This window comes from Rhamphochromis sp. 'chilingali' (genome assembly GCF_963969265.1).
Source record: "Rhamphochromis sp. 'chilingali' genome assembly, chromosome: 20".
In the NCBI taxonomy this organism is placed as follows: Eukaryota; Metazoa; Chordata; class Actinopteri; order Cichliformes; family Cichlidae; genus Rhamphochromis; species Rhamphochromis sp. 'chilingali'.
In genome coordinates, this window is record NC_137947.1 from 25,124,243 (window position 1) to 25,150,037 (window position 25,795).

A 25,795-nucleotide genomic window follows, 5' to 3' on the forward strand; every position below is an offset into this window, starting at 1 on the left:
GAACTACTCTCTGCCGCCTGACTCACGGAGATGGATTCATGGCAGCAGCTGCTCTAAGATTTCAGCCATCAGTGCACTCACACATACTGAAACACACCAAATGTAAACACATACAAAACCTTAGTCTCCAGAGATACACACAGGCGAGACTGGATTGGTATGTACAAGCACACGATGTAAAGGATTATCCCTTAGAAAATCTATTTCTAAAATAACCTCTAATGGCTCTTTTTTCCTTGGCAGCTACTTTGTGAAATTGTTTTTTTCTCCTCTCCACTATTCAAATATTAAATTAGAAACCACATTCAAGTAAATACACAGTACATACACATAAAGCATACACACAAGTGAAATCATTCAGTTAATGTCTATCTGACTCAACACTTTTTCTTGATGTACTGAGCAAAAAAAACAAAAAAACATGAGAAATAAAAAAAGACTGAATGAGAAATTCAATAAGGAGCTCTTTTCTTCTCCAGCCAGCTGGCCTTCATTTGTCTCAGCAGCTCACACTCATTCATCATCACAACCAAAGTGACAGGGAACTCCCCTTATGTTCTGTCTCCCAAAATCGATATGCCCTCTTCATAATGGCAAACAATGTACTCTTCTTAGTTTCCCCCATACTCATTCATGATAATCATAGCATGATGTCAGTCAAGAGAACAACAGACATGACCGCATCAAACATTTACATCACTAACTTCCCCGTCATAACTTTGAAACAAAAACAAATCAACAACAGACTGACGAAACAAGATGTTTTTATGAAATTACTCTTGCACCAAGGGTCAGAAGATGTCCAGTAACAGAGAGTAACGTGTGCTATGTGTAGGAAATGCAAGTAACTATCACAGATTCTCTGTAGACTGCAATGAACAGACTACATTGGTTTTATTTCCATATTCACACCCAGTTATAGATCACCAGAATGAACAAAGGGTAATAAAGTTTTGAGCCATATTGTTCCATCATAACATTGGAGAAAATGATGAATGGCACAAGCATAATTTCACATTTTCACAAAACACAACATTTATCTCAGTCACCACTGATAAAACCTAAAGGGGTTATATATTTGTATATATAACAGGTGATCTATTAATGGTAGCAAAATGTTTTCTATTGTCATACTTTTTGTCATAATTCTTCATTTTTCTCTTTGGCATTTCTACTCATTTCATTCTCTCCATCCTGCAGAGGATTTTCCTTACTGGATGTATTTATAGCTGGTATTCCTGTCAGAGTTGAGCTCTGAATATGACAGTCACTGTGGATCAGATCAAGTTACATATAAATTCATGTGGACTGACATGTTTTTGGAATCGTTCAAACTGAACAAATCCTCCAACTTAAAATCTCATATAGTTTCTTTTTTATTCTACCTGCTGATACAGCTTATACAGAAGTGTACCAGCAGCAGGAGATACATATAAAACTGTTAAAAACTCCACTTCTAAAAGAAAAAAATATTAATAGCAGCAATCTGGCCTCCCTGTGTCTCATCAGCTCATGGTCATACATCATCAAACTGCAGCCATTGCTCATCAGCACAAACAATTAAAATGATGGGAACAACCTTTGTGTTCTACTACTAAAAATAAATACTATCCTTCTTCCTTTTTGCTTATCCCAAACTTCATTTCTGTCAAACCGAACAGGAACTTAAACGCTTGTGTAGGTCTTTTTTCCTGCTTTCTCCAAAAGCTCTCCAAAGCTCTTCAATGCTGTGTTTTGTTCTCTTCTTTGTTAAGATGATCCCACATTGCTTCAGTAATGTTCAGGCTCATTCTCTCGGCCAGTCCATGACTCATAGCGAATGATTGTGTGTTTTTCTATTCATGTATGTTTTTACTGCACTGGTAGTGTGTTTGAGATCATAGCTGCTTTGCAGATAATTTTGCATTGTGGATTGAAATATTTCTGTCCTTTTCTGCATTTGTGATTTTATCAATTTTTACGAGATCCACAACAACACTGGCTGGAATGTGGCCCCAAACCATAATAGAGCCCCCGCCGTGTTTTAAAGATTGATATAGTTAGTTTTCTGCTTTTCTCCTGATCTCCTCTGTAGATACTGATGAGGACCAAAACTGTAAAAGCTCATCAAGCCGTCAGTCCAGTTCTTGTGTAATTTTGCATAGCTCAGCATTTTCTCCCTGTTCTTCCTTAAGAATGGCTTTTGGTGGCCATCCTTCCACTGAGACCATTTGTCATGAGACTTTTGCAATTAGTCTCCGGTTCTGTGTCAGGTCTTTTCTGGATGTGTCAAAAGAAAAACTTGGAAAAATCTTCGTAAAGCCTGGAGAACGATTTCTCAAGACCACTTTAAAAATAAATATAAAGCCTGACTACTTGAAATCCCACAAGAAAAGAAGTAAGGGGTGACTCAAGAGTTTTTGCACAGCACTAAATATAGAAGTGCAGCTTATGGAGGTGCAAGTTATGGAGTGGTTATTGCTAACACTGATTACTGACTGGACCCTAAAACCTCTCCACAAAGACAGAGTTTGCAGCTGTGTGACAACTTTCTGATGTTTGGTAAGTAACTCCTTATCACATTTCTAATCTAGCCTCATATTCGTGTGCTTTTTTCCAGGATGCCGTGAAGAAAAAACCTTCAAAACGAACCTCAAATCAATTCAGTTTAAGACATTCGCTCAGCTTTTGCTTTAGTTTGAAATTTTAATTATACTGTCAGTATTTGGTTAGGTTTAAGCCCTACAACTATCTGGGGAGTGATAGACAGTAAATGTAACCGTGATTAAGTTAAGGATTTGTGGTTAAGGGTTTTGAAATTAAAAAAACACATTAAAATTCAAACTCATCACATTCATTTTAGACATTTGGGGGCTCTTAGCGTCACTCTGCCCTGCACAATTAAAAAATGTGCAGAAAGGACATCCACTTCATTACATATTAAACCATGTTATTTCTGACCAAGTATCAGTATGTGAGAACTTGGGAGTGAGAAACAATTATGAGACCTAATTTGAAATGCTCTTTGTCCCGTCTCCCTCCCCTAACCCCCAGCCGGTTGTGGCAGATGGCCGTGCCTCTCTGAGCTTGGTTGTGCTTCAGTGTTCTTCCTCTTAAAAGGAAGTTTTTCCTTCCCACTGTTGCCAAATACTTGCTCATAGGGGGTCATCTCATTTTTGGGGTTTTGTATTGAAATGTCTTTACCTTATAATATATAGTGCCTAGGGGTGCAACGATATTCGTATCGATATTGAACCGTTCGATACAGTGCTTTCGGTTCGGTACGCATATGTATCGAACAATACAACATTTGTAATTTATTTTATCAACTTTCCTTCTGACGATGCTGTCTGTGTTGAGCGCTCAGTGAATCTGCGTTCGACTACTCCGCCTAGGCTGCACTGTCGAGCGCAGATCCACTGAGCGCTCAACACAGACAGCATAGTCAGGAGGAAGAGCGCAGGGCAAGCTAGCGAGACAGAAGTTAAGCTCTCCTTGCAAGATGGACCTCTCTCACCCTCATTCAGATCTGGCGTTTGGAATTATTTTGGTTTTCATGTGACGTATGACCCTGAAGGTAAGCGAGTCATGGACTAAAGTAAAACAGTATGTTGGATGTGCCATGCAATGCTTAATTACATTGGTGTGAACTAGTGTGTTAGCGCAGTTAGCTCGTTAACGTGTTGGCCGTCTAGCCCCATGCACGGGGCGATCGGCGGTAGCTCGTTAACGGAGATTTGCCGTGTTGTGGCGTTAAGGTCATTTCAACGAGATTAACCTGAAAGCACTAGTGGGAACACAACGAATATGACTGCACATTTACGCCGACATCATCCTAGTGCAAAGACAAAAACAACAAGCATGCTACTAACTTTAGCCGAGTCATTTAGACAGCTGTTAGCACGTGATTCTCCTTATGCTGCTGAGAATATAGCCCAGAAGAAGCGGATAGTATAGCTTTTATTTTGGAAAGAGCCATTTCTCTGTAATAAACTCTCTTTTCCAAAGATGAGTGATTCCTCAATCAGATACAGGGCTTGCAAAATCGCTAGCCCGACGTCCCGGAGCTAGCGATCTTTCCAGTCGGGCTACAAAAATCTCTCTGCCCTGCCCGTCGGGCTATTGTAGGAAAAATATATGTCAATGCTTTTGCATTCTTTCAGAAATGTAGCTGGGTAATTATGTCATTGGCATCGGTGAGCCACTGTCAATATGTGACATATTGAAATCGCGTTTGAATTTGCGCTTGTTTTTTTGCTTTCACTTTGCAATGACAGCACTGATCTGTGAGTGATGATAATTTGTGCACCAATTCCTCTGACATCGTCTTATTAATCGTTAGCTTACTATGCAAACATGACAAGTGAAATCTCCCGCAGCAAGCTTAAATATGTGAGAGGTTGATCACGCAGAGAATCGCTGAGCTTATGTGAGTCCGTGTGTAAAAGTAGCAGTATATATATTTTAGTTCTGCTGAGCCAAATAAGACAGGTCGGGGTGAAGAAGTGACAGCCAAAGAAAAGCTTACCACAAAACGGAGAAGTTATGACAAATGAGACTATAAGGCAAAAAGAAAGTGCAGCTTTATGGTTTCATGGACAAAAGAATTTCTGTGGCTGCAATATGACGAGCTAAATAACCAGGGGTGCACATAAGTGGTCCGCAGGTGCGCATTCGCTGTCAAAATAAAAAACGCGCACAAGGGTTAGGGTTAAATTTAAAAACTGTACTTTTGAGTTAAAATATATATTTATCATTTTAATAAATGACAAATTAAAAAGGCATGAACATTTTTTTGTATCGAAAAAATATCGAACCGTGACACCAAAGTATCGAACCGAACCGAACCGTGAATTTTGTGTATCGTTGCACCCCTAATAGTGCCTTGAGGTGACTGTCATTGTGATTTGTTGATATATAAATAAAGCTGAATTGAATTGAATGGTTTGCACTGTCGCCTCACAGCAAGAAGTTCTTAGGCTCAAATCCACCGGACAGCTGGGGCCCTCCTGTGTGGCGTTTGCATGTTCTCCCCAGATACCCTGGCTTCCTCCCACAGTCCAAAGATGTGTGTAAGGTTAACTGGTGATTCTAGGTGTGAAGGTGAGAGTGAATTGTCTGTCTCTCTTTGGCAACCTGCCCTGGGTGTACCCCGCCTGTTGACAGCTATGACAGCTGGGGCTCCAGCCCCACTGCAGCCCTGTGTTAGATAACTGGAAAAAAACATGGAATTCAATATAAAACAACATACCTCACCTGTGTTGTTATTTCATTGTTCAGGAGTACCATGCTATTAGAATTACATTTTGTTTATTTCTTTGTTCTAACAGTGGGAGAAACTGAAACCCTAAAAAAAACTTGCACAAGAACCCAGGACATGGTTCCTCTAAGGCATCAGTGCTGCCACAGTAAGTTATTAGAGAATTATAACACTGAGCTTTTTATAGATGACTTGATATTTGCATTGGTGCTAAAACAAATTCCACCTTCAACACTCTCAAACTTGGGATCAGACAATCTGTGCCCTACCTACACTCCTAACAACATCTCTAATATTCTGGTGCCAAACTTAAAATACCAGTATCTGAGTACTTGCTATGAGTCCCTCTTTTTGCCTTTACTAATTAATGTTTCTTTTTTTTCAATGAGCAGCTTTTTCTTTGTCCACTTTAGGAGCACACCTTTCACTTTATTAAAAGCACCTTATCTGGCACTTTATTTAGCATCGCATCGAAGAACATACGCACACAAGAAGTTTATAATATGAATGAATATTTATTGTGTATTTTAAAATTAGTTGGCAGCCTTTGTTCTAGGTCCTGCACAGCTGCTCCTCATCAAGAAATGTGGTGGTTGTGAAGTGGAAAGGTTGTGGTTGAGAGCAAATAAAGTGAAAGGTAAGTGTAAGGGAGTGTGGGGAATCTTTTCTGCTTGGTTTTTTGGTGTTTTTACAATCATGGGTATGCTGTAAGGATAAAGTGTAAAATATTTATTAATATGAAAATGTAAAATGTATTTATGTATTTATCTATTGAAAATGATGTATTGTATAATGTGGTGGAAGGTTGTGATTTGAGAACTCACCTGTTATGGAATAATGGTTTAGCCTGTGACAGTTGAACGTATTTAAGGCTGCTGGTTGTCATTAGATGCAGTGAATTGTTTTGTGAGGAGAGCTATACTGTGAATAAATGCCTCGTTCCACTATACTTGTCTTGGTCTGCCTCACTGTAAATCCAGCCACAAGAAGCCATCCTGTTACACTGTCCCTTAATTAGAATTTCCCAACAGTTAAGAGAAATAGAGATTTATTTTTAGTTTAAAATATTTTTGATCATAAGCATTTAACTTTAACAGTTTTTATGATACTTATATGGCATTTAGCATTATGACCCAACAGAGAGGACACTGCACAGTGGGGAATCACTGTTCTATCTAATTATTATAAACCTCCCGCACAGTAGTTGAAACTAAGAGCTAACTGTGATCATTAACATCGCAGCACATTTCTTTGTATCTGAGTAATTTACATGATTCCTGAGATGCTGACAATTTTACTGTATGTGTATTCAAGGATTATAACAGCAGGGATGCAGTTGCACACACTTACTAATTATCTAATTCACACACTATGCAAACCCCATATAAATGGGCATGCGCTCAAAGTCAGACAGTCTGATAAAAATGCATACTCACACTGTACATGACAAAGTGCAGAACAAACAATAGCCTTTCTCCCAAGAGTGAGGGTGAGAAATGATTGAGTGCATGGTCTTTCTGTTGGCCCAAACACAACTAAATTGCATCAGTCAAAGGTCAATGCTGAACCCTGACATTGTCTGTTCATGCTTAAAACATCTATAAACATCCATAATGCTGCTGGTATAAGGACAGGCTTAGTGGGGCAGGACAAACATCAGCCTCCACCATGTGAGACTGTATCCCTCACTTCTTAACTACAACGCCAACTATTCTAAGCTACTGTAAAACTCAGCAAGAATCAGACAGTTTGGTTAGTTTGAAAAGCTGTAAAACTCTAGTAAAAAGAATTATGAGCCTCTGAGAATTTTTACACGCTTCAGCTCAGATTTTTTTTCCACTGATAAAAGTAAAGACAGTGACAAAAAAGTGAGCAGAAGAAGACATATGAAGGAGAAAAGCACAAGACTGGAAAATGTAAATCTGCATCAGAAGGAATGATGCAAAGATGTACGTATAGTATAGTACGATAGTATTCTGCAAAGACAAATGCACACACTGCTACACAAAGGCGTCATGCTCATTCAGGTAGGAAGAAAAGAAATGAAGAGGAAACAAAGCAAAAAAAAGAGATAGAAGAGGGCGGACAACAGCAGTGTCACGTGAACGTGAGCTCACAGACTGTTGCCTGGTGCACCCATTGTCCAGTGGGTAAATATAACAGAGTAGCCAAATTACGCCATATTTGTCACTGCCACCATAACGGGCTTAATGATATTTACAGGTTTCAGACGAGTGCACGTGCTGATTTCATGAGAAATCCGCATACACTTAGCTAGCAGTGTATTGATCAGTAGCCAGTGCCTTCATATGGTGCAGATGAAAAGGACTGGTTGAGAGAATCCCATAGAGACAGGATGTTATTTCTGGACTCCATATCAGTCAGCTCTCTCTTCCTGGTGACTGCAATATTAAAGGGAGGCAGGCAACTGGTGGCATGAAAAATGTACGGCATCATTAGGAATGACCAACGGCTCCACAGAAGGGAGAGAGAGGGGTAGGAGGATAAAGCTGGATCTTTACACACTGTAATTTTGCAGCACTCTGGGATATTACTGCTATGCTGTATTATTCTGTCTTTTGTCAGTTTGTACTTTTTTGTAAGACGTTTAAAACATCAGAACACATTGCACTTGTCACAGCAAACGTGCAGTTTAATTTTATATTTATTTATACACAGAACAAAATAGCGACTAAGGCACTGTCTACATTGACGACATGGTGGTACACCTGTATCTAGAGGACAAGTACCAAATACTTCTAAATTTAGACACAGGTTACAATTTGACGCAAGAGTCACAAAACACCACCATTCCACATCAAGCGGTTCAACCATGCATAACAGCCTTCTCTTACTTTTGGTGCCAACAGCAAAATCCAGCTCTTTATTCAGATGCCAGTAGTCATACACAATAAATGCAATGATGAAGCAAAAAATTCCAAAGAAGAAGAAGCAATCAAAAGGCAAACAACATGAATGGGCACTTATTCAACAATCGGACTATTAGGAACCCAGGCAAATAAGGAGTGATAAATGTGGAAAAACAGACTAGGTCTGCAAAAGCCCAGAAGAATGTTGGAGAGGATTACCAAAAAAAGTGACAAGTCAACGTGGCGACTGAAAAGTGAACAGCTGGTATACCTGAACTAACTGAACTGACTAATGTGCAAGCAAGACAAGTAAGGACTGCAAAATAAAACAGGAAATGATGCAAACTCAGAACCATCACAATACTGAGCTTTTCAATCTTCAACACGTATGTCTATCATAAAAAAAATAGTTCCATAATGCTGAACCTGAGCACTAATAACTCCTCCATTAAATCTTGATTACAGCACAGCACTTCACTGACAGTTTGTTTTTTCCCGTATATGAAGGATTGCGCTTCGGTAATTATGCATTTAGCAACAGATATAATCTCTGTTACAGCTACAGCATCAATAATCATCTTTTTCATAAGATTAAAAGGCAATTTTTGATTTGAAAATGAACTAATTTCCCAGTAAATTATCTATTCGGCAAACACAGCCTGTGTTAACGATGCCTCTATGAATGCTTTGCTAGAGCAAAAACTGTCCAAGCGACAGAGTGCAGACTGCATTGACATTTGTGAGAGCACAGTCGTTAGTGGACAGCTGTAAAGTCAGGCAGATATACTGCATATTAGGACAATTAATTCACTGAAACAATGGCCAGTCAAGAGAGTAAAGCGGTAGGCTCTAAATGTCTTCTGTATAAGTGCTACAAATACATTATGCTGTATAATTCCTGCTTGCTCAATGAACTATAGGTAAGGTGCAACAAAAACAATTTAACATCTTTAACTTTGAAATAAAAGAAGCGGGATGCAAAGTGTGAGGCTGCCATTGTCCCAAAGAGGACCCATCAAATTTTCATGATTATTACAAAGGTACAAGTGTGTCAGCCTTTCCCCAGCAAGACATCAGCCAGCAAAAATATTATTTGCTCTGCAGACATCCAATTAAAAGCCATAATGACGTTTGGGACTGGAGTAGGTAGCAAAGGTTGCTCTAACACATAACCTGCTTGACTCAATTAAAACAAAAGCCTGTTTATTGTGGTTACTTTTGACTGGTGTGAAAGCAATTATAACTTGGTATGGATTAAACAACCTGACAGATGCAACATGCAACCAAGGTTTCAGTTGGTGGTTTGTAATTTCAGCATGAATTTGAAAGTTATACTGTTGTTAAATCCATCTGCTACTTTTACTGTTTTCAAAAGTCATCCAACAGCCTATAGAAACAAAATGTCATCTCTTATGTTGAAGATAAATTAGCAATGGACTGGTGTCCTATCCCGGGTGTAGTCTGCTTTTCACCAACAAATTTCAGCTGGGATAGGCTCCACCCCACCTTTTCCCCTTGCTGGACAAGCAGTTATGATGATAGATGGATTGAAATACACATGAGCATCACGATGCAGGATTTTCTCTGATACCAGAAGGATTTACTGAGCTTGCTCAAAAAAACTCGAGTTAAACATTGTGACACAGTAACATTCACCCATTATTTAATAGTGCAATTATTAACTGACCCTTTTCTGTCTGTAAATCATGACCTAAACAGATAACCAACCTACAGCCTCAACTAGTATGATTTGGATTTTTCCATGAACTCTCTGTTAATAGTGACAACATGACTGAGGACATTATGAGTTGCTGCATGACTTAATGGCAGTCACAAGATTAGATTTCCACTTGTGGGTCTATTTATGATTGATATAACAGGAATTCATGTGACCAAAAAAAAAAACATGACTAAGTGGTAGGCATTGTTAATTTATCTAGTTGGTTCAGAGCAAATTAACTGGTGTAGAAGGACCCTAATGTAAGCCAAACAGATACTCAGTGAAGTGCCCACCTGGCAGATGCAGGGATTGGTTGCCAGAAGAAATTGATTTTCCAGAAAGAAATGCAGCAGAGACCCTCCCCACTCCTGGTACTTTGCTGCATAACAGGCACTTCCTGAGTTACCATCATGTTAGTAATGGGCATAAATAACAAGAAGCAGAATTGTCCAGTATGGATATTGCTCACTGGCATGACAGGTTAACTGGGCTACTGCTTATATGCTATATCACTCATACAGGTAATATCTCAGTAGCATATTAGGACTCAGTCTTGAAATTCCTAGTTTAAGGACCAGTGTTAATGCATGCTTCACAGAGACTAATGACTGACTGAGAAGAGAAACCACAGTGAAATCCATGCAGTTTTCATTTTCACAGCTGAGATTGGGTCATTACTGCACACATACTGTGAAGAGGAGATTGACTGTGTATCCATGTGTGTTTGTGAAAAATTTGCCAAACCTGCCATGAGTGTACACTAGTATCTTATTATTACAGAGTCGGGAAACTATAAAGCCACTGTACAATATGTGAGACATTGAATATGTAATTCTGTGATACTACAAGGCAGAACAGTGTAGCAGATGCGAAAATGCAATTAACATTTAAATAAGGGACTGTGAAGGTCAGAAACAAACTCAGCTCAAGATGATGAATCTGGACTCCATTTAATGAGTGAAAAGAGTGTTCTCAGGCTCGCACTGGTACGCTTACACACAACAATCAGCTATACAAATGAATGTCTTCCATTAGCTTAGCTTGTTCTTGGTTCCAATACGATTGCTGACCCACCCATAGCATCTTCATAATTAAAAGAAAATCCAAATCATATCAATTAAATCTTTCTGTCAGCAACATATTCAACATACAAATAAGTCTATTTAGTCCACAGAAGAGATTAAATAGTTACCTCTGTGTAACAAAAAATTATTTAGCCATTTTATTACTTCCCACACTGAATAATGAGTAATTAGTAACAATTTCAGACCAGACACATCAATCAATATGCTTATCAGATTCAGGGGAAGATAGCGTCTATTACAGTTGTCATGCCTGCTAGCCTGCTGGTCCACTATATGCTTAACTCAGAAAAGCAAACCATTGTTCATTCATTCATTTTTTAGAGTTGCCAAAGATGCATGTCTTTGGATTGCTAGGGTGAAGCCAAAGTACATGTATAGAATCCATATAGGCATAACTCACAGCAAAAAAGGCTCCAGATTATCCAGATGACCAGCAAGTTTGTACCATAAACTTTGACGCCATTAGGCGACAGAGTGAACAGCTGCACCATCATTCTGTTCCATAGCAAACACAACTAAGCTGACATATTATATATTCAACTATACACATTCACTGATAAATGCATGAAAAGTACAGCCAGGCAGACAACAGCACTCTTGCAAGGTGACAGTGGAATATTACAGTCTCCAGCAACACTCTTGAGTGCATGACAGTAAATAGTGCAATCGGGATATAGCTCTTCGAAAAGAAAGGTAAGATGGTGGTGCACAGTCATTTGTGGTTACAACAACCACAATGTTCACTTGTGTCATTGAAGAACCTCATAGTATGGTTGAGTGGGGTCCTTCGAAATAGCAGAGGCTGTGTGGATGCAGTGTGACTGGGAGATGAAGAGGTGGATAGATCCCTATGATGTATATATGAAATATATGCCCTGCAGGGCATATATTTACTAGGGGTGCAACGATATTCGATATCGATATTGAACCGTTCGATACGGTGCTTTCGGTTCGGTACGCATATGTATCGAACAATACAAAATTTGTAATTTATTTGATCAACTTTCCTTCTGACGATGCTGTCTGTGTTGAGCGCTCAGTGAATCTGCGTTCGACTACTCTGCCTAGGCTGCACTGTCGAGCGCAGATCCACTGAGCGTTCAAAACAGACAGCATCGTCAGAAGGAAGAGCGCAGGGCAAGCTAGCGAGACAGAAGTTAAGCTCTCCTTGCAACATGGCAAATTGAACCTCTCCACCCTCATTCAGATCTGGCGTTTGGAATTATTTTGGTTTTCATGTGACGTATGACCCTGAAGGTAAGCGAGTCATGGACTAAAGTAAAACAGTATGTTGGATGTGCCACGCAATGCTCAATTACATGGGTGGGAACTAGTGTGTTAACGCAGTCAGTTGATTCATGTCCTACACAGTTCTTACAAGTTCATAGAAATTTCTGTTCAATTAGAACCAAGTATTTGAGTTGATGATTGTAATTTTTATACAATGTTGTAATTTGTTTTTCAACACTTTTTTGATTAATGTTTTGTTTCCTTTACAATATTATACTTTAATATATAATATTGTAAAGGAAACAAAACAGGAAACAAAACATCAATCAAAAAATTGCTCTCTTTTTTATTCGGGCTACTTACATTTATTTTGGGCTACCAAAAACTGAAGAGTCCCTGCCCGAAGGGCTACCAGGGATTTTGAAATTTTGAGAGCCCTGAGATATATTTATTTTTTAAATTACTTTTGTTTCAGCAACATTAAATTTAAAAACTGTACTTTTGAGTTAAAATATATATTTATAATTTTAATAAATGACAAATTAAAAAGGCATGAACATTTTTTTTGTATCGAAAAAATATCGAACCGTGACACCAAAGTATCGAACCGAACCGAACCGTGAATTTTGTGTATCGTTGCACCCCTAATATTTACATCTATGAATTGTTTATTCGGGTCTGAATCAGTTGATAAAATATGTCACTACGAGCCATGAAAGAATGTTCCCCCCAGTCATTGGCCAGAAGTATCTTGGCAAGACAAATAAAAGTAAATAATGGAAGAAGGAGCTGTATACTGTATACTTGGATCGAGGTTAGATAACATTCTTGTCATTCTCATATTCTCTGAACCTGGAGATCCTTTGGAAATGAGCCAAGATCATTTCCCACAAAGGGTCTCGGTGAGGTTGTTTTGGTCGCGCCCGGGTGTGATTACCATGTTCACATCTGCCCAAATGAACCATACAAAGAGGGAAAACAAAACAGAGTTCACTATAAATAGAACTGAAAAGAAATTACACTGCTCTCTGACTGATGGACTGACGACTGCAGCCTGGCAGGGAGTGTCTTCAGGTTTTTATGAAGTGCAGGGATTGTTGTGTTGGCAAACCAGGTGACGTCATTGGAGATCTGATCAGGACAAGATTTTACTTTACTACTTTATCTTAGAATATTTTTATCCTCACCTATGGTTTTGTATGCAGCATTTTCTGTTTTGGACTCTGTTTTCTGTTCGATATTTTCCATTTGGCGTTGTTGTAGTTTTCAGTTTGGACATTACCTTTGTCTCGGTTGTGTTTTCATTCTGATCTTGTTAGTTATTGAGGTTTTCCTGTCCTCCTATGTTCCCCATACCTAATCTGTGTTTCTGCGATATCTTCTGTGTCAGTTTTGTCTTTGCGTTTACTTTGGGCCGACAAGCTCATGAGTCTTAGTCTCTGTCTCAGTGTTAGTTTCCTGTTTTATCATGATAGTCTCTTGTCTCGCATGTGTTGTGTTTAAATTTGCTTCCCTCTTGGTTGTTAATTGATTCTGTTCACGTGTGCCTTGGTTTCCCCAGTTGAGTCTCTTTCCCTGATTACCTTGTGTGTATTCAAGCTCTCAGTTTTCCTTAATTCTTTGTTGTGTTGTACTATTTGTCTGCCTAAGCGTTTGCCTTGTCTATTACCTGCTTTGGGTTATTTTTTAGCCCTGCTTCCTTCAGCTATCTGGATTTGCTGCCTCACATAATAAAGTTTGGTTTTTGTTTATTATATCCTGTCTCGGAGTCTGCATTTTGGGTCCAGATTTCCATAACCACGACACCTAAAATGAAAAATTCATATACAGAAAGAGATTTTGAAGTTGTACTCTCATTTAGAAATGACAAATAATTATGTCGTTTATGCCCTAATTGCATTATAATAGTACGTCTCCCCCTCCTTCTGACATACTCAACATTACTCTCTGGGGCCACGAGGAAAAACAGAATGATGGATGCTGGTACTTGAGGAACACACAAACAGAAGAGGATTGCGAGGTATTTGTTAAAACAGCTGGAGGCAGGAAGTGTAACCCAATAAGCAGAGTTTAGAATGAACAAATCAACTCAGATCCTCAGGTACAACACAAAATACACTCAGCTCTTTTGCTGCCTGCACAGTCTCACATCTCTACTGCAGTTACAGATTGTTTGTTCTGCTGTATTTTTTGTACTGTAATGTGCAAAGAAAAGAGCAGGGAAATAAAAGCGTTGACGTAACCAAGTATTCTCTCCTCTCAGGGTTTTGAGGAGGAAATCAAGTGTTCTGAACTGAGAAATGACACAGCACACCTCAGTGCTTTGCTCTACCTGTCAGTCTACACACAAATGCCTAGGGGTCCATCATGCTGTTATTCAGTCACACCAACAAGTTCAAATAATGCACCATAAACTAGGTCAGTGCAGTAATTACATGACTGAGAGCTATTTATATGAGCATTTTACTACAGTTATGCTTAGAACTACACTTTTTGCAGTTTTGGCATTTTAGTTCCTGAAACCTAATCAAACCTGAGCATAACATCTTATCTTATTCAAAGTAACTGCAGCAACAAGATGCATGATGGAGAACTATGACGTTCAAAGAATGCCAATGCAGAGCATTGATAGAAGATTTTCAAAACACCAAAGAAGCTGGTTCTCCTGCATCTTTGTCACAAAGCGCCAGCCGAACCACGAGATATAAAAGACATCTGTCATCCATTCTCTGAATCACTTGTCTAATCTAGGGTTGGGATGAAACCATACTGTTTCATCTGTTTGATGATGGCAGGTATAGTCATCTATCCATTCATCTTCTTATTTAATTCAGGGCAGCGGATGGATGCAGGGACTCAACCTTGGGGGGGGAGCCTATCACAGTGGTGGCAGGTATAGCTACCCATAATATGCAGGAGGATTGTAGGATGTAGTGAAGTGCACTTATTTTTCTTGATGTATCTTATTCTGTATCTAAAACATGAATTGAAGTATTGCATTTTTAAGTGCCCTGTTGGGATGAACCAGAGATATTAATGGCATTGAACCGTGTGATTCTATAACAATTTGCACATGAGTAATAGAAATATAGCCTTTGGGGCTGAAAGCTTTTCAACTCATTTTGGGGCCAAGTTCTCCAAACTTTTAAAGTAATTTCTTTAATCAGATTTGCCCAAGAACATTTACAAGGAGATTTTTATTTTCAAGTGTTAACGTTATGACTTCCTGTCCATTTATTTAGATGGTGCATTGATTTCCTTAGCCTGATATAAATGCCTGGCTGTTTTACTAAGATGGCAGCCTAGTGGTAAGACTTTCATCTATAAGGACTGCAGACTTCTTTCTCTGGCTCTTAGTTTACCCTGTATTCCACTTCAGCTCAGCAAGCAGATATAGTCTTGTAGAACACAGAGCACTAAAGATACTTCTGCAGCTTTGTATTGAAAAAAAAAATCACTAAACATTTCTATAAAGAGAAGAGAAGCACTGATATGCACACCATTAGTCAGTGCTGCATGGTTTGGTTTTTCAAGAGTGGCACAGGAGTTGAGTCATTATGGTATATACTGTACAGTAAGTTCTGAGCTGCGTGGGAGCAGCAGGGATCAGACTCAGAGAATGAATTCACTCACACTTCAAGGCTAAATCCCCTTTCCAATATTACAGGGATTTATCATGTGAGCTGCAGAAAGTGTTGGGAAAAATTTCACTGAGGTAAACAGTGCTGAGTGCTGGAATAAAGTACTGGAGTTTCAACTGCCTTTTCATTTTTATTGATTAAGTAGCTCTGTATTTGTTTGGTTCAGTCTGATCCACTGTATATTCTAAAATGAGCATTAACTTATTGAGAATGTTTAACATGTACATTCAGAATAGATGGAGTGCAGGTCACTACAACTCTGCCATGTCCACGTCACAGTGCAGTTTATTTACAGAAGAAGATTATAAGGAGGAAGAAAAGGGAGACAAAGAAGACATTCACTGGTCAAAAGTCTCTCTTACTTGAAGCACTAATTATAAAATAATTACGAAAGCTTTGTATGATAGAAGCGTATGATGTCTACAGAAAAGTAGACAGAAAATTCAAAATGAACCCTGAACATATGTGTTTTTCCTACTAAACAGTGTATTTTCTAATTGTAGAATTAAGCATGTATGGTGGACTAAATATACATTTCAGGTTTCAGCAATTAAGTGAAATCAACTTACAACTTGTAAATAAATCATTGCATTGTTTTTATTTACATTTTACACAGTGTCCAAGCTGTTTTCGGAGTTAGGATTGTATATTGAAGTTTAGTATACTTTATAAAACAGAATTATTTGGGGTTATATGGAAGGATACATACTAGACTATTTCTTAGTCAGGTACAGTGACTTTCTTGAGGCTTCTTGTCACTCTCTGCAAGAAAGCCTTCACACATATTTCCTCCATCTTTAATAAGCCTTTTGCACCTTAAATAACACCACAGAATTGCTTTTGTCTTGCCACCATTTGTTCCCCAACAATCAAGCTTTTCACAGCCCATGGTTGTACTCTGCTAGGCGGCTCAGCTGGGGCTCAGATCAGCAGATTTCCTGTAAGAAATAATCTTCTCTCAGAAGTGATTTCATATCTAATTGCTTTTATTGACTCAACAGCTCTGAACTGGTGGCTGCCTCATTGGCTTCCTGAGTAAAAGCATCAGGCATAGAAGGAAAGAAGAAAGATGGATTTGCTGGTGTCATCAGAGTGGCTGGCAAGTAAGACTTTGTGGCTAGATGATCTGATTGACTGTTTCAGACCTTGGCACTGCATGGCAACACTGAAAAACAATCTAAAGCGGATATTAATTTTGAAATGTTTCAAAATCTTTTAAAAGGTTTAATATTTAATGGGAAAAAAGTTGACATTTGTTTAGCGTCTTCTAATTTATTTAAGTAACTACGAAGTAGCATGGAGCAGCTTGGTTGTGTTGTAAATGTCTTGGCCACTTGAAATTAATAAGCTAAAAAAACTTAAGCTTACACACAGTCCATGTGTGTTTACTGGCAAGTGCATTGATCTTTTGTTCGTTTGCTCTGTTTTTAAGCATCTACACAGACCTCACTCAGCAGGCCAAGTGGAGATCAATTGAACTGCCCCTCTTGAAATGGGTTTGTCATCACCATGGAAATGGCTAAGGCACAGGGGGAGTTTAAGCTGGACAAGCTGTGAGTTAGAAAAAGAGATAAAAGGAAGAAGTGTTCATCTTTGATATCTGCAAGAAATAATGAGTGTGCAAGACAGCCAAGTGAGTGCCCCCCAGGGCAGGGATAGCTCAGTAGGTAGAGTGGTTGCCCCATGATCGGAAGGTCGGGGGTTCGATTCCCCTTAACAGCTACCCTGAGGTACCCCTGAGCAAGGTACCGTCCCTACACACTGCTCCCCGGGCGCCCAATGGCTGCCCACTGCTTCACTGAGTGAATGGGTTAAATGCAGAGAGCAATTTCCCCACGGGGCTCAATAAAGTACAATAATGTAATTTACAATAAATCTGGTCAAGCCTTAGTAAATTCTGCTTTGCCAGTGTAGCCATGAGCAATCATGACAGAGGACCTTTAACCATCAATATGATTAATAGTGCATGCAAGCATAAAAGTACATAGGGCACAAAGCCCATTTGTACTGAAATATAAACTTCACCTAATGTGAAATTCCCATACCTACAAAATGCTAAATACCCACACCCCTAACTGGTTGCAGCAGATGGCTTTCTATTCCTGAGCTTGGCTCTGCTGGAGGTTTCTCCCTGTTAAAATGTAGGTTTTCCTTCCCACTGTTGTGAAATACTTGCTAATAGAGGGTTGTCTGATTGTTGGGGTTTCTCTGCATTAACGTAGGGTCTTTACCTTACAGTATTAAACCTGTTGAGATGACTGCTATATAAATAAAACTAAAATTAAAAATAAATTTGTTCTACCAGCAAATATGTATTGGATGCAAGTACCTCAACCCTGTGATATATGGGGTACATAGAGATTGGCACACCTTTAAATACAATCACCTCTAAAATTTCCACCTTGTCACTTTTTAAAAAATTGATTATGTCTTGATTTAATACATATTTATTATCGTTAGCTTTTCACACTTACCTTTAAATTATCCCCCCTCTGTTCTTCCCTGTGAACTTTTTGTTGAAGTTCTCCTGTTAATAAGACTAATGCGGGAGTGTGATGTTTCTTCTGGTGTTTTCTTAACGTGTGGCCTTCCTCCTTTCAAAGTCAATTGATGCTCATTTCTCCAACCTAGACAATGATTTTTTTTTAAATTGTGCTTTAGTGATACAGTTATGGTCGGAAGTTTCCAGACATTAATGATGGGCATAAATGTCATCATAATTAGAGCTTTTCATGTTTTCTGTTTTTCCAGGATGAATGATTTTATAGCAAGAAAAGTATACATAAAGGCTCAAATATAATCATACACTCATTTAAGTATTTTAATAAATGCTGCTGAAGGTTCTGAATGTCTTTTAATTTGAAAAGGCGTATTAAGTTCTTGTCAGTCATCATGATTGACTACAACTGTAGTTTCTCTTTGCGAGCATAAAAAGGATTTGTTTGATAGTGCTCATTAGTTTGGCCAATACAGTCAACAATGGGAAAGTTCAAGTAACTCAGAAAAGATTTACAATGGGGAGTTGCAGATTTACACAAGTTGGGAAGAACTCCTGGAGTCATTTCTAAACAACTGCAGCTTCCAAGATCGCCAGTTCAAACAATTGTATTTAAGTACAAGTTATTCTAATGTGTCACCACTTTTCTAAAGTCTGGAAGAAGAACCGAACTATCACTCCCAGATGAGAGGAAATTGGCTAGGATGTTCAGGAATAACCCAGGAACCACCCCGGATCAAGTCTTCCATGAACTAGAAACAGCTGTCTATATTGAAGCAAGTTTTAAATCACCACTGAGAGCAAGAAAATTGACACCTTCAGACTTGGCTGAAATTTGCAGCTGCCACATGGAGAAGCCAAATGCCTTCTGAAGACTACTTCTATGCTCAGATCAAACTAAGGTTAAGTTATTTGTGGTGGTAGCATCATCATTATCAGGGGCTGTTTTGCTGCCACTGGTACTGGTACATTGCACAAGGTGGATGGAATAATGAAAACAGAGAACTACATCCAAGTTCTTCAACTCCATCTCAGATCAATAGCTAGACAGCTGAATCTACGACACAGTTAAATGTTCCAACAGGACAATGATCCCAAACGCACATTACAGTTGGGTTGGCATTTAAAAAAGCAAGGTGACATTAAGCTTCTGACATGGCCTTCCCAAAGCTCCAACCTCAACCCTAATGAAAATGTGGGGACTACTCTAAAAAGCAATTCCGAGTGGTCAAATATCCAGTTAAGATTATGCCAGACGCTTGTCAATGGCTGCCAAGAGCACCTGACTGAGATGCAATTTACTAAGGATTGTTTAGCCAAATATTAGTGGGATGTACGGATATATTTGAGCTTGTGTGAATTAGAAAAACTCTTCAAACTTAAAATGTTAAAGATGCTATCCAATCTAGAGAAAGAGCAGGTCAAAGAAATCATTAAAAGCCCCAAAATAGGGGAAATATTTTTACCCGGTGGGGTTTGACACAAATGTGCTGCAATCGTTGAGAAGGAGGGGTGTTTTTACCAAAAAACTGGGGGTACAGTTACATCAAGCCACTCAACACCCTCCAGCTCCCCCGCCCATCCACGACGCCATCAATACGTTTTGATCTCCGCCACTCATCTACTTCCAATTACAGAAAAGGATTAAAGGCCAGCTGTATTTCTGAATGGTGGTGTTTTTGTTTTGCTTTGTAGCATTGGACTCACTGCTTTTCTTAATTATGAATAATAAAAGTGATTCATAATGGAAAAAGCATTACAACTTCACACGCACACAGAAACTGAGTCAATCACATACACGCACACACTGGCTGCCAGAGACGTCAAGTTAAAAGAGCATTTCTTGGCCAGCAAACGCTATTTTCCAGCAATTATTTCAAGATCGATGGAATAAAAAAATGTTTTTCTTGTTTCTGTTAATGCTTCCCAACACTTTTGTCACTGAGACAGTAAGAAAGCCATTATAAAAAGATATACTAGCACAGTACCTCCCACTGTGTCATAGACAAACACTCATTCGGTTTAAAGACTGCATTGAGCCTTGTCGTTGCATGAGAGAACATCTGTGTCACTGTTGTGGTAACAGTGATAGTAAAACTTCTATCCTCTTTCATATTTCTCCAACGACCTCTCATAAATAAGATGAGCATGAACTCTGAAATGCAGATTGGACTCTGTCAAAAAGAATCATGCGAACATTGCGTGCACCTCCTATGTTCTTTTTGGTCATTATTAGTTTTGTTGGAAATAATTAGTCACACTAGTAAACAAAAGTATTTAAAATGTTCTTTTGCCTTTCAACAAAAGTAATACAGGTTTTAATTCACTGACAAATACACACTGTTTGTAATATACTGAGAAACTAGCAATTAGGTGCACTGTGTTACCTAACTGGTTTGAGTGGAAAACACTCCTAGGGATACTTTGATACAGTATAAAACAGCTTTTTTGTTAGTTATCTTTTATATCTATGGTAGCTGCTGTAGCTGACTACAGTAGTCATCCTCTGAAGGGGAAAACTGCAAACCTTTCAGATCCCTTTCAGGCTTATAGAGCATTTTAGAGAGTTTGATTCTTAAATGATTTTTGCTACAGTGCCAGCAGTAGAGAGCCTATTATCCCCTCACTTTTAGCCTCTCTCCCACATTCTCAAAGTTGCAGATCACACCTGTTTCTATTACTTCTGGACACTCTAAACTTTTGTCGTTTTTTCCACAATCTTCTTGATGAGACAAGAAAGCTAAAATTCGAGTCCTTTGCATTACTTCTGATTTAGTTTCTGTACCACTAATAGAGATAAAATACAGTAAGATGTGTCTTACTGTGCTTACCTCGTTAAATTTCCAGCACTGACAAAAAACTGCATATGTGGAGGTAATTCGATATATGTGGACATCTTTGCTTGTTTGAGAAATACGATATGTGAAATTAAAATGTGACTATTGTCGCTTGTAGTTGTAAATAGCATTTGATCACTATCAAAAGTGTTAAGGAGACAGATTTCAAATAGAAAGAGAGTTAAAAGCAACCAACACTTTGAAAAGCAGCTTCTCTGTTGAACAAAGTGTGAAAAAACACTAAAAAATCTTCTTTTTCTAGTTTTCTGCCTGTATGCTTTGGACAAATAACACTAAACCTCTTCATTTCCTCGTGTTTTAGAGAAGAAAGAAATTGCATATGCTGCTGGCTCACCTACGTGAACACAAAATGAGGGGGAAAAAAGTGATGCAAGCGGATAATGATAACAGAGCAGACGCGAGGAAGGATATGATAAGTGACTGCATCAAAGGAAGAGGAAAAGCAGATGACGTTAGCAAACACTCCAGATATTGCGAGGTGGCTCCTTATGATCCAGAAGTGATGACTTGGACAGTCTATATCTGCTGGCTGGAGCGGAGCCGAGGTCTAGAGCAGGTCTTGTGTTTAGTGTCTGTCCTAATTTCTTTAATGTGGCCATGTCTACTCTCAGTGCACCATTTACCTTAGAAACCCTCGGTCATAACTTATCCGCTGGCCTCCCCAAAATATGTCGTCTTCCCTTCCTCGCCTCCTCCTTTCTTTACTTAAGAAGGTTAGGAGACAGAGGGGAGAGAAGACATTTGTCACTTGACTTGTCATGGTGAAGAAGCTCCACACTCAGTCACAGTTTGCATATCGTCGCATTGGCATATACGTGCGTGTTCCTGGTTCTGCGAGTATGGAAAATTTATAGTAGCTAAAGATTTTGGACCAGGAATCTTTGTGCGACAACTACTTTGTGTGTGCAGGGTTCAGTACTTGTAAGATTATGGTTGTGGATCTCTCTGCAGAAGTGTGACCCAACTATGAGTGTTCAAGCTGCATGGATGTGCACTTTTTTCCCTTCATATATTCATACACAGCTGAGCTTCAAGGTGAATGAGATCTGTGCATCCCCAAGCACAATATTTGCTGCTCCAATATCTCTGCAGACCGGGGTCAGTGTTAGCCCTACTGCATTATGAGTTCCTTATTGGTTTTAAGAATGGTTATATAAACTTTGCACAGAAAATTGCACCACAGAGAAGCCTTTAGTTTCCAAAAAGGACCCGACAATGCAAGGTTTTACATCTACAGATAAGTGCCAGGAAGCCTAACTCCTTTTCAAAAACAAAACTGAGTCTAAATAAACATGTTTTCTGCACATATTAGCCCATTTTTCCACAACTCTGTCCTTTGGCAGCTTCTCATGTTGTTATTTGGTTTAGCAGTTATTCAGAAGATCTATTGATTTTAGTCAAATGTTCCAAACTTTCGTGGTTCCAGGTTTAGTGTTTCTCTTGCTTTGATCTTGTGAAGCGGGAAGCCCTTTTAGGGGGAACTTTTTTTGATATAACACGTCTCTATTGTGTATTGGAATATAAACACTTGATTTGTACCACTAAATATGTTTTAACTTCCACAGTAGGAAACTGGCAGCAGGCCTCACATTAGAGGATGGAGCCATTTTCCTTTCACTGTTGCTTTACAGTCCATGCTTTGCTTCTGCATGTTTTACAGTCCTGGTTCTTCCACATTTTGGCTGGCTGGCTGGCATGCATGCTATTTCTTTTCTCCTGCCATATGTGCAACTTCAGCTTCAGCTTGTTTTCTGATCATACTAGTGCCCACACATCATGTTACACCCAAAATATCACACAAGTAACTACATTTGGAGTCAAGGATGGGTGCACAAAATAGGAAGTGTTCGCCCACATATCCACACTAGAAGTCGGATATTAACTGCCATCCACATTTACTAGCAAACAACTTAAAAGTTCTTGTAATCTTTAGTCATAATCCTGTAGTTATGATTTAGAGACACTTGCAGTACTTGCAGTATGTGCTTTAAATAAACTGCTGTAGCTGTATCCCCTGTATTTTCCCAGTGTGATTAAGTATATCAGTTCACCAACAGCACAAAAAGGCCAATATAGTAGTAAATTTAAAGGATCAGATAGATAATACCATTTTTCCAAAAAACAACAACAAGAAAAGAAACCTAATTTTGAGCTCATCTCAAGTGGTTATTTTGAGATTTTTGTCTCCACCCCAGATAAAGGAAGTTAAATGGGATTTCATGATATCCAAAGCACTAACATTTAAAAAGGAGTTTGTCTTTTGGGAAATAAAATCTTTAATAAGCACTTTAAGTGACACAGGCTCTTCACATAGCTTAGCAAACAAGTATTACTGGCAAACTCACTACTAACGCGTGACAGGGCAGAGAAATTTCTTTTATATTTTTCTGTTCTGTGCTGTTCTTGTCTCTGTTATTTCGCTCTCAGGTCTGTGCTTTATTTCACTGACTAAAGAAGAGAATAGAGACCTTTTAAATAACTAGAATATCACCTGTCAGTTAGTAGGCCCATTAGCTTGGTTGACAATATGTCCAAAAAACTCATTCATTTTATTGCCTCAATTGTCATACATGTGAATAAATTATACCTCCTCTGTGGAACACTTCCTTTCCCAGAAGTGGATGGTGCAATACAATGAATAAGCTACAGAAAGACTCTTGGTCAGTGATACAAACATGAGTCACTAATGTTTTCCAACGACAAAAGTTCCTTTGAAATGAAGAGATTGTACTAGAATGTTAACTTCTTGCAACATTTCAGCATCATGTACACACCTGCTAGTAGTTATTCTTCTTTTTTTGTGCATAAAATGATGAAACTAGCCCATCTACGAGTACACAAGCAAGGATGGCTGAGTCATGAAAGGCATCCAGCATAAAATCTTTACCAAATCGAATATTTGGATCAATGAGAATTTGATTTTAATATTGGATTGATTGACGACGGCCACTAGTAGAAACAATGCTACAGAAAAGGATGCAAGGCATGGGGGGGGGCATGTTCTGCTGTGGCGAGCACTAACCTTAGAAGCCAGAAGAAGACAAAAGACGGAGGAAAGTTATGAAACTGAAAGGTTTGCTGATTTTCTTGAGTATATGCCATGATTACCTTTTAAATCCTCTAAAACTGACGCCTAAAGAGGCTTTTTCAGAGTAACATTCAGCTCGGCTGTCACACACAAGTGCAGTTTTTTTTTTTTAAGCAATACTGTGCTCTAGCAGTCATTCCTCTGAAAATCCATTAGACTCAACAGCTGATATCCATCAGCAGCGCTTATTCTAAGTAATAGAAAACACCTGTGCAGACAAAAGCAGGATAATACTGGACACCTTCTAACGAATATGATGGCCTTATAACCTACAAAGACTGAGAACATAAAGGTCTACGTTACATGTAAAAGAAAGCATAATAGCACCACCGTAAATCCATTATGGTGGTGCTATTATGTACTGCATCTGTAATGTGTAGGAAGCAGAAGAGAGAGAGAGAGAGAATAGGGGGGATTGATTGAACTGGGAGCTGGGTGCAGAGTGTCATCTTTGGCCTTTGGTCTTATAAACAGCCTCATGCAGAATTGAATGTAGTTGACATTTAGCAAGTGTACAACACAGGCTCACAAATATCCCTTGTGGTTAACTACTCTCACGATCACCCTATCACATGGATGCAGTGCTTTCTATTGCTTTATTGGATTTATTGATGTAAATAATTAAAAGAAAATCGAAAAAATTGGCTAAAGCAGTATAAAAAAGGGCAATATTCAGTTTTACAGAAAATCATGAACCTATAATGGCAATCTTTTTACACAATATCAGTTTCTCAGTTTAAATGTTACGGTTATCATTAATACTAGTAAAACACGATATCCCTAATCTGAAAGGTTGGTTTCTTACATGCAGCTTTGTTGAGTAATGCGTAGATAAGCTCAGGGCTGCACAACATGTGTGGAAAACAGCACGTGTGAGTAACAGTGACATGAAACAGATAAGATTAACCCTTGTGTTCCTGTTTTTATTAGCCATAAAAGATTATGTACAAATACTTAACAGATGTTAACAGATGTTTGCATTGGTTGGAATTTATCTCAATTCCAACCAATGCAGACCATATATATATATTTAATATTTGTAATTTACCTCTGTTAGAGCACAACAGTGCCACTAGTTTTTTGTTATAAAATGTGTTTTTTTTAAAGAGTGAAATCAATCATAACTAAAAGTAGTTGTTTTTTTTTTTATCTTGAACAAACATAAATGAAAGGTCTCTCATTACTATTGATGTTTACTTCTTTTAACTTAATTAGAAATTGAACAGATTCATAACAGCAACACTCAAAGAATAGCCTATTCATGCCACCCTATAAAAACACACAATGGACCTGAAACCGAATTTAGATCATTTCCCAATCAGGACACTTTTCTAGGTGGCAGCTATGATCAAAGGCTAAAATTTAGATTTGATCTCCTGCACTAAAATATCCACCCTTTGTGTTGGCCCTTGTTGCACTATGTTGGCAACTATGTGGGATGCTTCATTCCTTGGGCACGAAGGCCCATTCAGACCATTCACTTTTTACTGACACCCATAGTTCTCCCTTGTTGGCTACTGGCAGGCTTGTCATGGAGGTGACTGATGGTCAGACTCATTCTTGTATT

At 38.7% G+C, this 25,795-nt stretch overlaps 1 protein-coding gene across 5 annotated transcripts in view; it reads right to left on the bottom strand.

The window, feature by feature from the left end:
• kcnq5a (potassium voltage-gated channel, KQT-like subfamily, member 5a) overlaps positions 1 to 25,795 on the bottom strand; it is a 127,675-nt gene that overhangs the window by 78,048 nt on the left and 23,832 nt on the right. The gene's annotated exons all lie outside the window — the stretch shown is intronic.